Source organism: Vulpes vulpes, unplaced genomic scaffold (assembly GCF_048418805.1).
Source record: "Vulpes vulpes isolate BD-2025 unplaced genomic scaffold, VulVul3 u000000743, whole genome shotgun sequence".
NCBI classification, from domain to species: domain Eukaryota; kingdom Metazoa; phylum Chordata; class Mammalia; order Carnivora; family Canidae; genus Vulpes; species Vulpes vulpes.
Window position 1 is genome coordinate 7,630 of NW_027325826.1, and position 16,441 is coordinate 24,070.

Here is a 16,441-nt window from a genome sequence, read left to right on the forward strand (position 1 = left end):
ACTGTGTGATTGCACTTATATGTGGGATCTACAAAAAATAAAAACCTCATAAAAAAGGAGATCAGAATTGTGGTTACCAGAGGCAGAGGATGCAGTGAAGGGGAATTGGAGGATGGAGGAAGGTGGTCAAAAGGTGAAAACTTCCAGTTATGATGAAGAAGTACGATATATATATATATATATATATATATATATATATATATATGATAACTATAGCTAACAGTGCTGTGTGATATGTGGGAAAGTTGTTAAGAGAGGAAAACATTTTTTAAAAAAATTTAATGCCAGTATAGTTAACATACAGTGTTATACTAGCTTCAGGCATACAATATAGGGATTCAACACGTCCATATATTGCACAGTGCTCATCGTGATAAATGTACTCTTTAATCCCTGCCTTCTATTTCACCCATCCCCCCACCCATGTCCCCTCTCACAACTACCAGTTTCTTCTCTATAGTTAAGAGTCTGTTTTTTGGCTTGTCTCTTTTCTTTTTATACTTCATTTGTTTTGTTTCTTCAAATCCACATATGAGTAAAACCATATGGTATTTGCCTTTCTCTGATGGGCTTAATTCACTTAACATCATACTCTTTAGCTCCATCCATGTCATTGCAAATGGCAAGATTTCAATCACTTAATGGCTGAATAATATTCCATTATATATATCACTTCTTTATCCACTCATCTGTCAATGGACACTTGGGCTGCTTCCATGATTTGGCTATTGTAAATAGTGCTGCAGTAAACACAGGGGTGCTTCTATCTTTTCAAACTCGCATTTTCGTATCCTTCGTGGAAATGCACAGTAGTGCGTTGACTGAATCATATGGTACTTCTATTTTTAATTTTTTGAGGAACCTCTGTACTGTTTTCCACAGTGGCTGTGCCAGTTTGCATTCCCACCAACAATGCACGAGGGTTCCCATTTCTCTGCATCCTTGCCAACACTTGTTGTTTCTTGAGTTTTTTTTATTTTAGCCATTCTGACAAGTGTGACATGATAGCTCATTGTAGCTTCGATTTTCATTTACCTGATGATGAGCGATGTTTTGCATCTTTTCATGTGTCTATTGGTCACCGGTATGCTTTCTTTGGAGAAATGCCTGTTCATGCATTCTGCCCATGTTTTTAAATTTTATTTTCATTTACTTTTACTTTTTATATATTCATATATATTATTGAATTATTTGTTTATTTGGTCTTGAGCTATATAAGTTCTTTATATATTTTGGATACTGACCCTTTATTGGCATGTCATTTGCGAATATCTTCTCCCATTCAGTAGGTTGCTTTTAGTTTTGTTGATGGTTTCCTTTGCTGTGCAGAAGCTTTTTGTTTTGATATGGTCCGAATAGTTTATTTTTGCTTTTGTTTCACTTGCCTCAGGAGACATATCTAAAATAAAAAATGTTGCTATGGCTGAAGATGGAGAAATTATTGCCTGTGTTCTCTTCTACTGTTTTTATGGTTTCAGGTCTCACATTTAGGTCCTTAATCCAAGAGAGTAAATCTTAAGACTTCTCACCACAAGGAGAAGTTTTTTTCCCCTTTATTTCTTTCTGCTTTCTTTTATTTTTATTGTATCTATATGGGAAGATGGATATTAGCTGAACTTATTGTGATAATCATTTCAAAATACATACAAACAATCATGCTGTATGCCTTATACAGTGATGTTTGCCAATTATTTCTCAGTAAACCAGGGGAGGGGAAACAGAACACACACACACACACACACACACACACACAAGTATAAACACTTCTTAGATTGTTGTGTTCCTTTGGGTTCCAATACAACTGGTTTTATTTTTTAAAATCAACTTATCTACTTTATGGTTTCTTTTTGAGGGGGGCATTTGCTGATCTTCTCATTCAGCCACAGCTGGAAGTCTCTCAGGATTATTTTAGTCATACTTTACAAAAGATTAAGAGCTGCAGTCATCTACAGAAAGAACATCCTTGCCATTTAAGTTATTTGTGATGGATGTGGACTGGTTGATGGATTTTATAGGGGGGGAAGGCTAATATCGCTTAAAGTCACCCTTTAGTCCCTTCACTACCTGACACACACACAAATCTCTAGTTTTTGTTTGGTTGGTTTTTTGGTTTGTTTGTCTGCAGTTGTCTGTTTATAACCATCTTCTCTCAGGTCTTGGAATATCTTAGGGGCAGGGATCAGATCTGAGTCCTCTCTAGTCTCTTACCTTATCTAGCAATAACCTGGCAATTTTCTGTAATTCTTAGGTGAATAAAACCTCCAACTGTTTGAAGACAGGCCAACACCCATTGGAGGGGCGACCCATTTACTTTACCCCCACAGTGTGAATTGTAATCAACATGACTCAGCTAGACAAGGTAAAAAAAAATTCTTGGAGAAGGTTTCGGGAAGAAAGGTTTACAATTCTTTCTCTGAGAAAATGAGTGGGAAATATCAGAGAGGGTGACAGAACATGAGAGACTCCTAACTCTGGGAAACAAACAAGGGGTAGTGGAAGGGGAGGTGGGCGGGGGGGACGGGGTGACTGGGTGACGGGCACTGAGGGGGGCACTTGACGGGATGAGCACTGGGTGTTATACTACATGTTGGCAAATCAAACTCCAATAAAAAAAATATACAAAACAAAAAAAACCCCAATTCTTTCTCTGGCACTAACCTGTGTGATCCCAGGCAATGTTTTATTCCCTTTATGCCTTAGCTACTCTGAGAAATGAGTGTTAGAGTGGGTAATTTTTGAAGTTCCTTTTACCTCTGACTTTCTATGAGGAATGATAATAATATCAAGTACCATTTATGTGTTAGGCCTTGAGCTGGGTACTTTAAAGTGTATATATATGCATGTAAATACATACTTACATATATACATACATAGATATTTTTTATCTCAACCTCATATATGCAAAATATGATTGATTCTGTCAATTTTACTGAGATTTCGAGGGAAAAAATCACCAACTTGAGGTCATGTGAAAGGAAAGAAGGAAATGGTGTACGTGATCACCCACCCTACTGGGTGACAATGGAGACCATTGCTGGACCTCGGTTGGTCTCTACCATCCAGCCATTTGGACCATGTGTCTGTTCGCTGCTGGCTCCAGAGTGGCATTTAGCTCTAGCCCTGGAAATCCAGAGGCAATGGTGATGTTCAACCATCTTTTAGGCATGTGAATAGATACTCAGACAGCCAGTGACCAGGTAAGGACCAGATGAAAAAGAAGAAGGGGATTAAGAGTGGAGACTAGATGTAATGCTCTTTTTCTCTTCTTTCCCACTTTGAAGTCTATCTATCTTTGAAGGTCCAGACCAAGTTGTACTTCCTCTGGAGGCCTTCCCAGTCTTGTCTTGTCTGTCTGTCTTTCTTTCTTTTTCTTTTTTTAAAGTAGGCTCCACGCCTAGCATGGAGCCCAATGTGGGCCTTGAACTCACAACCCTGAGATCAAGAGTCAGATGCTTAACCAAATGAGCCACCCAGGCACCCCTGGAAGCCTTCCTGGTCCTAAACCTTGTTCAGGTATTTGGTGCTACTTACCGAAGAGCTCCTGGATGGGCAGAACACTCCAACTAGCCTGGAAGGAGGACAGGGAGGACAAGTCTCTGCCACCTCCTACATTTTCTCCTAGTGTTGCTAGCTTACCACACTTGGGGAATGTTTATTGAACAACTGATTGCAGAATAAGTGGCTCCATTCTAGAAGCCCTGGGTAGGGTGACAGTAAGCCAGGTATAATGAGTATTTACTGCTATTTTTGGTTACTGACTCCTTTTCTGTGTTTGGTAATCCCCTGGCTTATGAGGCAGACCTCATCTGCCACATCAGAAGCTGAAAAAACCACCTCCTCACTTGCCTAGCCTCCTTTGCAGCTAAGGCTTGGGCACATGACCAGGCTACAGTCATTAGATCAACTTATCCTAGACTTATACTCTGGAGTTAAGCGTAAGGAAGTAGAGGCTACATGGAACCCACTTTTGTTGATGGGTGATTGCAGCTTGCAGCGGCTGCCTCTGATTTCCAGAGGCAGTGGAAGAGTTGGTGAGGTGGGAACTGCAAATGATGGCATCAGTTTCCAGTGGCCGTCATGAGCAGTATCTCCTCTGGAAAAAATCTGAGGTGTGATTCTAGGTATCATTCCTAGCTATGTTGTCTCTGCATCTGGTTTTCCTGCTCTCACAGACTCTGTGAACTATCTAATAACTGATTAACAAATTTCTTTGTACTTTAATCGGCCAGAATTTATTTCTGTTGCTTATAACTAAGAAACATTTAGAGTTCTAGTCCTAGCTCTGCCATTGACTTGCTTCATCTTGCAAAGTAGGTCATGCACACTCTTCTGGCCTCTGTCTTATCCTCTGTTAATGGTAGTATTGCCGAACTGTACATTCTACCCAACTTACATAGAAGATAGAGGGAATTGTGACTGTTATGACAGCAGTAGTCGTTTGCTACTATGAAGAAACAGCTACATGCGTGGAGATCACCTTCAGAGATCATCACTGCGCTGTCGTTTTGCACCATGGTTGTTAAGAAGCTCAAGCTTTTGGGCTGTGTTGAAGTAGCTTACTCCAGTATGGGTCTTCTGATAATTACTACTTCATCATTACTGGACACTTATTCCTTTGACCTGGTCTACCATGCTTATTATAGCTAAACCACTTGTTCTAATGTAGTGACATGTTGCTGGTCTATCCAGCATTCATTTTGCCTCTCACACAATGTGTAGCAGCCATGTAGTTGGTTGGGGCTGACTCAGATGTTGCCTCCAAGAGTGGGCCTGGGTTTGGTCTAAGCCCGTTAGCACAACCCTATATCCCAGGACACAGTAACTGATTTGATAGTGGGCATGTACTCAAGTTACACAGTGAAATGCAGGACTTCCCGTCAGTGTTTGTTGCTGCTGGCAGTCACACTGTGATTAGGGGAGCCAAGCTTAGGATAGAGCGACTGTGGAAGGCAGTGAAGTGATAGAGAGAAATTGAATGTTACCTTGGCGGCATCATTGAGCAGTAGAACTGGTTCTGAATCCCACCATACTTTTGAAATATTTTAGTTACAGGAGCCAATAAAATCCCTTTACGAAAATAGTTTGAGTAGGATTTTCTATTACTTGCAACCAAAATTATTCTGACAGAGATCTATGCGTGAAATCTCAAGACTTTTGGAGAAAGAAGTGAGATTAATTAATGAATAAATGTTTTTGGAGGCCAACAGACACCTTAGACTAATGTAGGTTCCCCATCAATTCCTACTTCTTCTCCTAGGTTCTCGCATCTTAGGAAATGGCTCCCTCATTCACCCAGTCTCTGTGTATCCAAGCGTTTATGTGTCTTAAGGTCTGTGTGTCTTACTATGTCCCACAATTTCTTTCATATATCGATTTCTCTTTATGACTGTGAATGAGTGCATTAGTGTCTGTGTGTCCGCAGTATCTGTGTATCACGTGCCAGCATGTTGGCCGTGTATCTCAGTTCAGTATTTCTGTGTGCCTCAGTGTCTTTATCCCTGTCTGTGTGCCCTAGTGTTTTTTGACTAGCTCAATATCTGTGAAAAGAGTGTCTGTAGGTCCCAGGGTCTGTATCCCCATATCTGTAGGTTCCAGTGTCTATGTGTTCTCCTGTCTGTGCATGTCCCAATGACTGTATGTTCCAGTGTCTGTGTCAATGTCTGTATGTTCCAGTGTTTGTGCATTCCAGGGACTGTGTGTTTCAAAGTAAGCCATGTTGCAGTGTGTTTATGTGTTTCACTGTTTTGTGTGCTTTAGTGTCTGTGCTCCAGGTTCTGTGTGTTTGAGTCAGCGTATCTTAGTGTCTGCACATTTCAGTGACTATGTCCCTGTGTCAGCATGATGTAGTATGCCTGAGTTTCAGTGTTTACGTGTGCCTCAGGTACTATATCCTAATGTCTGTATGTCCTAGTGTTTATGTGTCCCAGAATTTGTAGGTTTAAGTGGTTGCAACCAGTGTTTGTACATCCTATGGTCTATATGTTTTCTGGTGTCTGTGCCTCCCAGTTTCTTTTCTTTCTTTTTTTGAAGATTTTATTTATTCATTCATGAGAGACACACACACAAAGAGAGAGAGAGAGAGACAGAGAGAGAGACAGAGAGCTGGGGGCAGAGACATAGGCAGAGGGAGAAGCAGGCTCCCTGCAGGGAGCCTGATGCGGAACTCGATCCCAGGACCCCGGGATCACGCCCTGAGCCGAAGGCAGACACTGAACCGCTGAACCATCCAGGTGTCCCTGTGCCTCCCAGTTTCTGAGAACCCCAGTGTTTATGTGTTCCGTTACCTACTCATTGCAACGTCTGTGTGGGTCAGCGTCTGTGTGTATGTCAGTGTCTGTGTGTCACCGTCGTCGTTTGTCTCAGTCTGTGTGCCTGTTTCCCTGTGCTTGAATGTCCCAGTGACTGTATTCCTCAGTGTCTCTACATCCAAATGTCTATGTGTCTCAGGGGCTGTGTCCCAGTGTTTGTATGCCCCAAGTATCTGTGCATCTCAGTGTTTAGGTATCCTAGTGTCTGTGAACCTCAATGTCTAGAAATCCCAACTTCTGCCTCTACCCCTGACTGTGCTTCAGTGTCTGTGTCAAAATGACTGTCTGTCACAGTGTCTGTATATCCCCCAGTATCTGCAGATCAATAGTTTCTCTCTACTCTAATGTCTGGGTGTCCCCAGTATCTGTTTATGTCCTAATGACTCCATGCTGTAGTGTCTGTGTGTCTTGGTGTCTGTACATGTTCCAGTATGTGTGTTCCTCAGTTTCTATCTGTGCCAGTTTGTGTAGCTTGACCATTTGCATGTTACATGTGTCTATTAGTTTCAGTGTTTCCATGCACCTCAGTATCTGTAGCCCAGTGTCTGTGTATCACAATGTCTGTTTTGTTTTTTTTTCCACAATGTCTGCTTGACCCAGTGTCTGTATGGCCCTGTTCTGTGTAGTCCCATGGTTGTATGGCCACTGCCACTGTAAGCCTCTATAACCGTGTGTCCCAAGGGTGTGTCCCGGCTTCAGTGTGTCCCAATGCTACTGAACCTCAGTGTATGTATATTCCAGTGTTTGCTTGTTCCACTATTTGTGAGTCAAAGTGTCTGTGTGTCACAGTGTTGTTTTTTTTTATTTATTTATGATAGTCACAGAGAGAGAGAGAGAGAGAGAGAGAGAGAGAGAGAGAGAGAGAGGCAGAGACACAGGCAGAGGGAGAAGCAGGCTCCATGCACCGGGAGCCCAACGTGGGATTCGATCCCGGGTCTCCAGGATCGCGCCCTGGGCCAAAGGCAGGCGCCAAACCGCTGCGCCACCCAGGGATCCCTGTCACAGTGTTTTTATATGCCCTTGTGTCTGTGGGCCCCAATGCCTGTATCCTTTCGTCTGTGTGTTCCAGTATCAGCATGCTACTTACTGTGTGTCTCTGAGTTTCAGGTTTTGTGAGCTTCAGTCTTCGTACCCCAGGTTCCCTGTGTCTCAAGGGTGTGTGTATCCCAGTGTGTATGTCAATCTCAGGTTCTATGTGTCCCTCTGTGTATGCCAGTGTCTGTATGTACCAGGACCTGCGTGGCAGTGTCTGGTCCCATTGACTCTGTGTGCCAGCATCCCTGTGTGTTCTGACATCTATTCTAGTATCTGTGTGCTTGTGTTTTAAGTGTTTGTGTGTATACCTGTGCCTGTGTATGTGTGTTAGTGGTTGCCCATATTTCCTAATGGCTGTGTGCATCTTAATATTTATATGAGCAAGTGTCTAACTGTGTTCCAGTGTCTGCATATTTCAGTGTCCCAAGGACTCTATGTCCCACTGTCTCTGTGCTCTGGTGTCTGTGATTTCCACTGTATATTGTGGTACAGTATCTGCATGTCCTTGAACTCCTGTAAGCCTGTGAGTTTCTGTGTTCATTTCTTTATGTGTCCCTGTGTTGTACATCCTATTAGTCTCTGTTTCAGTGTCTGTATATCGCCATCTCTGAGTGTCCCTGATTCTCTGCCTGTATTCTGTGGCTTCTATTTCTTGTCTCTGTGTGTCTCTCATGACTGTGTTTCAGTGTCTAGTCATCCTTGTCCTTGAAGGTACTTGAATTTCTGCATATCCAGAGGTTCTGCAGTCTGTGTCTGCCTGTCTCTGTGGGCCGATAGGTCTCTGTGTCTCGGTGTCTGGGGATCCAACAAGTCTCTGTGTTTGAGTGTTTGTGCATCCCTTTTTTTCTGTGCATCCCTGATTCTTTACATGTCCTTGAACCTTTGCCTATTCCTGAGTCTTGATGTGCCTTTGAGTCATTGTGCATCCCTGAGTCTGCATGTCCCTAAATCTTTATACGTCTCTGAGCCTTAGCATATGAACTAGTGTCTGTTGCATGTCTGTGTCTGGGTGCCCGTGAGCTTCTATGCTCCAGTGTCTGTGTGTTTTTTATCTCCATGCATCCATCCCCAAGTCCTTGCATATCCTAGAACCTCTGTGATCCACTGGAAGTGTGTCTCAGGGTCTCTGTATTCCTGTATCTGGGTGTCTCTGAGCCTCTGTGTTGCAGTGTCTGTGCTCATGAATCATGTGCAAATGCCTCCTTCCATGTACCTTTTGTTGGTGAGTCTGAGTCTGTGCATCTCTGGCACTTTGCTCTCCATGTCTGTGATTTGGCATTTACTGTAATTCTCCATTTACTTTCCCCAGTTTTTGCCAATGTCTCCGTATCTGTTTCTTGATGTTGTTGTGACAGTGTCTGAAGTTGTTTTGTGACTCAATACCTCTCTTTCTCAGTCCCTGCCTCATTTTCTCTGGGTCCCCCTGGCTGTGTTCTTGTTTCTATGCATCTAGTTTCCAGGGTGCCTCTCTGCATCTGTTTCTCTTACCTTCTCGCTTTTGTTTTGATCATACTCACCATCTCTGTGTTCCTGTCTCGCTGCTTGTGTCTGGTGTCTGATCGATGTCTTTTTATTTTTTTGAAGTTTTCACTTAAATTCCACTTTGTTAACACACGTGTAGTGTTACTATCAGGTGTACAGTATAGTGATTCAACACTTCCATCCAATACCGGTGCTCATCACAAGTGCACTCCTTAATCCCCATCACCTATATAACCCCCCACCCCACACTCCCTTCTGCTAATCATCAGTTTGTTTTATTTATTTTTTTTAAAAAAATAGGATTTTATTTATTTGTTCATGAGAGACACACACAGAGAGAGACAGAGAGGCAGAGACACAGGCAGAGGGAGAAGCAGGCTCCCTGCAGGGAGCCCGATGTGGGACTCGATCCCCAGACCCCGGGATCACGCCCTGAGCCGAAGGCAGACGCTCAACCACTGAGCCACCCAGGGGTCCCCATCAGTTTGCTTTCTACAGTTGAGAGTCTGCTTATTGGTTTTCCTCTCTCCCTCTTTTTTCTCTCTTTTGTTCCTTTGGTTTGTTTCTTAAATTCCACATGAGTGCAATCATATAGTATCTGTGTTTCTCTGACTAATTTCACTTAGCATAATGTTCGGTTGCTCCATCCATGTCATTGCAAATGACAAGATTTCATTCCTCTTGATGGCTGAGGGATATATGGGTATATATACCCCACATCTTCTTCCTCCACTCATCAGTTGATGGGAACTTAGGCTGTTTCCATAAGCTGGCTATTATAGATAATGCTGCTTTATATATGTTGGGGTGCAAATATCCCTTCAAATTAGTATTTTTGTATTCCTTGGGTAAAGACCTAGTAGTGCACTTGATGGATCACAGGGTAGTTCTATTTTTAACTTTTTGAGGAAACTCCACACTGTTTTCTGGAGTGGTTGCACCAGTTAGCATTCCCACCAACAGTTTAAGAGGGTTCCACTTTCACTGCATCCTCACTGACGCCTGTTGTTTCCTGTGTTCTTAATTTTAGCCATTCTGACAGGTGTGAGGTGGTAGCTCATTGTGGTTTTCACTTGCATTTCCCTGATGATGAGTGATGTTGAGCATCTTTTCACGTGTCTGTTAGCCATCTGGATGTCTTCTTTGGAAAAACGTCCATTCATGTCTTCTGCCCAATTTTTTAACTGGATTGTTTGCTTTCTGAGTGTGGAGATTTGTAAGTTATTTATACATTTTAGATACTAATGCTTTATCTGATGTGCCATTTGCAAATATCTTCTCCCACTCTGAAGGTTGCCTTTTAGTTTTGTTGGATGTTTCCTTCGCTGTACAAAGTGTTTTATCTCGATGAAGTCCCAATAGTTTATTTGTGCTTTTGTTTCCCTTGCCTTGGGAGACATATCTAGCAGGAAGTTGCTGTGGCCAATGTCAAGGAGGCTACTGCCTGTGTTCTCCTCTAGGATTTTGATGGATTCCTGTCTCACATTTAGGTCTTTCATCCATTTTGAGTAGTGTAAGAAAATGGTCCAGTTCCAGTCTTTTGCATGTTGCTGTCCAGGTTTTCCAACACCATTTGTTGAAGAGACTGTCTTTTTCCCATTGGATATTCTTTGTTGCTTTGTTGAAGATTGGTTGACCATGTAGTTGTGGAAACATTTCTGGGTTTTTTATTCAGTTCTATTGATCGATGTGTCTGTTTTTGTGCCAGTACTATACTGTCTTGATCAGTACAGCTCTGTAATACAGCTTGAAGTCCATCCTTGTAATGCCTCCAGGTTTACTTTTTCTTTTTCAACATTGCTTTGGCTATTTGGGATCCTTTGTGGTTCCATACAAATTTTAGGATTGTTTGTTCTAGCCCTGTGAAAAATGCTGTTGGTATTTTGACGGGGATTGCATTAAATTTGTGGGTTGCTTTGGGTAGTATGGACATTTTAACAATATGTGTTCTTCCAATGCATGAGCGTTGACTGTCTTTCCATTTCTCTGTATCCTCTTCAATTGCTGTCAACAGTGCTTTATAGTTTTCAGAGTGGGGGGGGGGACCTTCACCTCTTCTGTTAGGCTTATCACTAGGTATCTTATGCTTTTGGGTGCAATTGTAAATGAATTCCTTGAATTCTCTCTCTGCTGCTTCATTATTGGTGTATAGCAATGCACCAGATTTCTGTATACTAATTTTGTGTCCTGTGACTTTACTGAATTCATACATCAGTTCAACTAATTGTTGGGGGGGGGGGAGTCTTTTGGGTTTTTGGTATTAGAGTATCATGTCTTCTGTGAATAGCAAAAGTTTTACTTCTTTCTTGATGCTTTGGATGTCTTTTATTTCCTTTTGTTGTCTGATTGCTGTGGCTAGGACTTCCAATGCTATGTTAAAGAACAGTGGTGAGAGTGGGTATCCCTGTCTTGTTCCTGACTGAAGAAGAAAAGCTCTCAGTTTTTGCCCATTGAGAATGATATTAGCTGTGGGTTCTTAATATATGATCTTGATTATGTTGAGGTATGTTCCATCTATCCCTACTCAGCTGATGGTTTTTATGATGAATGGACATTCTACTTTATCAGATGCTTTCTATGCATCTATTGAGAGGATCATATGGTTCTTATACCTTCCTTTATTGATGTGGTGCATCATGTTGATTGATTTGCGAATATTGAACCACTCTTGCAGCCCAGGAATAAATCGCACTCGATCATGGTGAATGATTCTTTCAGTGTACTCTGGGATGTGACTTGCTAATATTTTCTTGAGAATTGTGGCATCCATGCTCATTACGGACATTGGCCTGTAGTTCTCTATTTTGCTGGGATCTTTGTCTGGTCGTGGGATCAGGGTAGTGCTGGTCCCATAGAATGAATTTGGAGGTATTCCTTCCATTTCTATCTTTTGGAATAGTTGAAGAAGAATAGATATTAACTCTTCACGTTTGATAGAATTCCCCTATGAAGCTATCTGGCCCTGGATATTTGGCTGTTGGGAGATTTTTTTGTTACTGACTGATGCAATTGCTCTGCTGGGTGTCAGCCTGTTCAAGCTTTCTATTCCTTCCTGTTTCAATTTGGGTAGTTTATATGTTTCTAGGAATTTATCCATTTCTTCCAGGTTGTCCAGTTTGTTGTCATATTGTATTTCATAATATCCTCTTTTACTTCTTTGTATTTCTGTGGTGTTGGTTCTCATTTCTCCTCTCTCATTTGTGATTTTATTTATTTGGGTCTTTTCTATTTTCTTCTTAAAAGTATGGCTAGAGGGTTATCAATTCTACTGACTTTTTCAATGAGTCAGCTCCAGATTTCATTGATCTCTTCTACTTTTTCTTTAGTTTCTATAGCATTGTTTCTGCACTAACCTAAATAATACTTCCCTTCTTCTGCTGGCTTTAGGCTTCATTTTTTGTTCTTTCTCCAGCTCCTTTAGGTGTAAGTTTAGGTTGTTTATTTGAGATTTTTCTTGCCTCTTAAGGTAGGCCTGTATTGCCATATACTCTCCTCTTAGGACCACTCTTGCTGCATCCCAAAGGTTTTGAACTGTCGTGTTTTCACTTTCATTTGTTTCCATGTATTTTTAAAACTTCTTCTTTAATTTCCTGGTTGGCCCATTCTCTGGTTAGGAGCATGCTGCTTATCCTCCACCTATTTGTGGTCGTTCCAAATGTTTTCTTTTGCTCAACTTCAAGTTTCATAGTTTTGTGGTCAGAAAAGATGCATGGTATGATCTTGATCGTTTTGTACTTGTTGAGGCCTGATTTGTGACCCGATATGTGAACTATTCTGGAGAATACTCCGTGTGTGCTCCAAAAGGTATGTATTCTGCTGCTTTGGGATGAAATGTCCTGAACATATCTATTAAGTCCATCTGGTCCAGGGTGTCATCCAAAGCCATTGTTTCCTGCTTAGATGATCTGTCCATTGCTGTAACTGGGGCGTTAAGGTCCCTTACTATTATTATATTATCATCAATGAGTTTCTTTATGTTTGTTATTAATTGATTTATATATTTGGGTGCTCCCAAGTTGGGGGCATCAATATTTACAGTTGTTAGATCTTCTTGATGGATAGTCAAGTAGGATGGATCTTGATGGATATCAAGTATCACCTCTACTATGACACAGCTCCCTTCTTTTTTTTTTTTTTTTTGAGTTTGCCAAATTTATTGGTATTTTAGTAAAGACATTCATCTCAGTCGTTTCTCTCCCATTTTGACCTTAGGTTAATATTTCATTTGAGTCAAGAAAAGATTATGTAGGAAAGGGATGTTATTTTAACATAAACAGTAAAATGGACAAAGTGGAAAGTTTGCCTACATTAAAGCAAGTTAAATTCATGTATCTTGATATAATTAAATCATGTAAGAACTAACAGTTCTATATACATTTCCATTGTTTTACTTGGGGCTTACTGTAAGCTTAAATGCAAATGAACAAAGTGTTAGGAGTATATACAGGCTGCTTCTCTGGAGTTATTACCTATTAAAAGAGCTCAGCGAGTAGTTACCACCAATAAAATAGTCTGAAGCTGCCTCCAAATTAAACATTGCAGGAGTTTTCAAAGAAACCATTATACTCTGTTTCTTTTATCTGGGACTATGCTTTTAAAGATGTGTTTTAACTGTCACATTAAAAAATAATCCATATACAAAAATTCTAAAAAAAAAATCCTACAATACATAGATCTAACAACGTATATGTGGTCAAAGAATCCATAAAATGTTTAAAGATGCATTTTCTTTTTTATCTTCAGTACCTAAAATGTGCTTTTGAGAGGCCATTGGTTAATATGTATACACTTCAAATGAACTGTTATTACTGTACTAAAATAAGAATTGTTGCATTAAGTTCAAATTCACTTTCACAAGTTAGTAACTTAAAGTAAGCTTTAACAAAGTTACAGAAAGTGCATCTTTCTCATTTTCATCTTCATACAATGTTGCTTTTTTGGTGTTTCTACCTTTTAAAAATTAAAAACAGCCAAATATTTAAGTATTATGTACATTTAAATTTTGGTGGTGGTTTATATTTTATTTTATTTTTTATAAATATTTTTTTATGTTTTTTATTATTTATTTATGATAGTCACAGAGAGAGAGAGAGAGAGGCAGAGATACAGGCAGAGGGAGAAGCAGGCTCCATGCACCAGGAGCCCGACGTGGGATTCGATCCCGGGTCTCCAGGATCGCGCCCTGGGCCAAAGGCAGGCGCCAAACCGCTGCGCCACCCAGGGATCCCGGTGGTTTGTATTTTAAAAGAAACAGCTTCCTTATGATTTGCCTCAAGATCTGGTGGAAATGCTTACAGGAACTAGCTGATAACAAAAACCAAGAGAAGTGTGTTGAAAAACCACATTCAAAATACTGATTTACTTTGGCAGCAAATGGTCTTTGAAGACTAATGAAGGTAGACAAGACCCGTTAAAGTGAAGTGGGATGGGGATCCCTGGGTGGCGCAGCGGTTTGGCGCCTGCCTTTGGCCCAGTGCGCGATCCTGGAGACCCGGGATCGAATCCCACATCAGGCTCCCGGTGCATGGAGCCTGCTTCTCCCTCTGCCTGTGTGTCTGCCCCTCTCTCTCTCTCTCTCTGTGACTATCATAAATAAATAAAAATTAAAAAAAAATTTAATAAAAAAAAAGTGAAGTGGGCTATCTCAAATACACAACAATTTACATAGAAGTTCTTAAATTTATTTTTAATATTTTATTTATTCATGAGAGACACAGAGAGAGAGAGAGAGAGAGAGAGAGAGAGAGAGAGAGAGGCAGAGACACAGGCAGAGGGAGAAGCAGGCCCCAAGCAGGGAGCCTGACGTGGGACCCGATCCAGAGTCTCCAGGATCAGGCCCTGGGCCCAAGGCGGCGCTAAACCGCTGAGCCACCCAGGGTGCCCCTTAAAAAATTTTTTTTAAAGAGCTAAGCATCTGTACCAACCAATAGCAATGCAATACCTAGTTTATGACGACTTGAAACAAAACAAATGCCCATTAGGAAAAAGGAAAGCTGTATTTTATCTAACATACTTTCAGTCAATAGTCCAGGAACATTTTCCTCCCAATACGATACTCCCTCTCTATAAGGCTGTTCCTGGGAGCCAGACACTTTAGGTTAATAAGGGAGTTAAGACTAATTGCTTGCAGTTTAATAGACAATAACTTTTTGCGTCCCTCTTAATGTGCTAATAGTTGTGTCTAAAACAATATGCAATTCTTAGAAAGGTACCATTTCTGGGTTTTTTATTATCTGTAACCTTTGGAAACTAATCACATGAAACTACAAAATTAGCAGATGTCTTGAAATCTGTATATAAAACATAAATTACCTCTAATTTCAAACTCTTATTAGTGTACAACTCAATCTTTAAAAAACAAAACAAAACAAAACAAAAGGCGGCTCCAAAGATAGTCTTATACCATTCTTTTAAAAAGGAAACTGTTCCTTTTAACTTTACACCCACCCCACACCCCAATTTCAAAACACATCATTTAATTGTCTTGGTCATGGACATTTCCAAGATGAGATTTTATATTTTGCTCCCATAGCTTCTGGTTATCAGAAAAACCATGCTTTCCTTTATTGAAGGAGTTTGGTCCTGCTGATGTTGGTGTATCCCTTCCAATATTCTTCATCCGCATCTTTGCTTCTGGAGGCATTTCCTCTGGTTCACCATCTTCATCTTCGTTAAAAGCTGCTGCTACTGAAAGGGTTTTTGGAGCAAGCGTTGGAACAGTTTCTTTAGGCTTACTTGATCCAAGTTTGATGGATATGGCTGAGGCTTTCTTTGTCGTCTGACTACCTATGGCAAATCCAAACTTGGAGATATTTGTAGGCTTTGTTGGGAGGTCTGCAGCTTCTTCTTCAGCTGATCGCTTCTCAGCGCTGCGACTGGAACTCTCCCCTCCATTACTGGAAGAAAGTCTTAGTTTTCACAGGTTTTTCTGCTTCTTCTTCAGGTCCTCCCACGGCTCCAGCTCACTGCGGTTTCTCGGGCTTCTCCTCTCCCGCCTTCCCGTCCGCCATTTTCCCCGCCGCGGCCTCCTCTGCAGCCATGCCAAGCTATAGCGCCCTTCTTTATCTCTTATTACAGGCTTTGATTTAAAATCTAGTTTTTCTGATGTAAGTATTGCTACTCCGGCTTTCTTTTGATGTCCATTTGCATGATAAATGTTCTCCATCCCCTTACTTTCAATCTGAAGGTGTCTTTAAGTCTAAAAATGAGTCCCTTGCAGGCAGCATATAGATGGGTCTTGTTGTTGTTGTTGTTGTTGTTGCTGCTGCTGCTGTTGTTGTTGTTGTTTTTAATACGTTCTGGCATCCTATGTCTTTTGATTGGAGCATTTTGTCCATTTGCATTCAGAGTGGTTATTCATAAATATGTATTTAGTGCCATTTTATTGCTTGTTTGGTCATTATTTCTAGATTTCCTCTGTTCCTTTCTTGTCTTTGTCACTTTTGGTCTTCCCTTCCCAATCAAAGAGCGCCGTTTAATATTTCTTGTAGGGCTGCTGTAGTGGTCACAATCTCCTTTAGTTTTTGTTTGTCTGGGAAACTCTTTACCTCCCCTTCTATTCTGAATGATAGCCTTGCTGAATAGAGAATTCTTGGCTGCAGACTTTTCCCATTCAT

General features: G+C 41.0%; 1 pseudogene; it reads right to left on the reverse strand.

Annotated features, from left to right (window-relative positions):
- Positions 1-15,197: 15,197 nt before the first annotated feature.
- LOC140597536 (PEST proteolytic signal-containing nuclear protein pseudogene) lies at positions 15,198-15,899 on the reverse strand (annotated as a pseudogene).
- Positions 15,900-16,441: the final 542 nt, after the last annotated feature.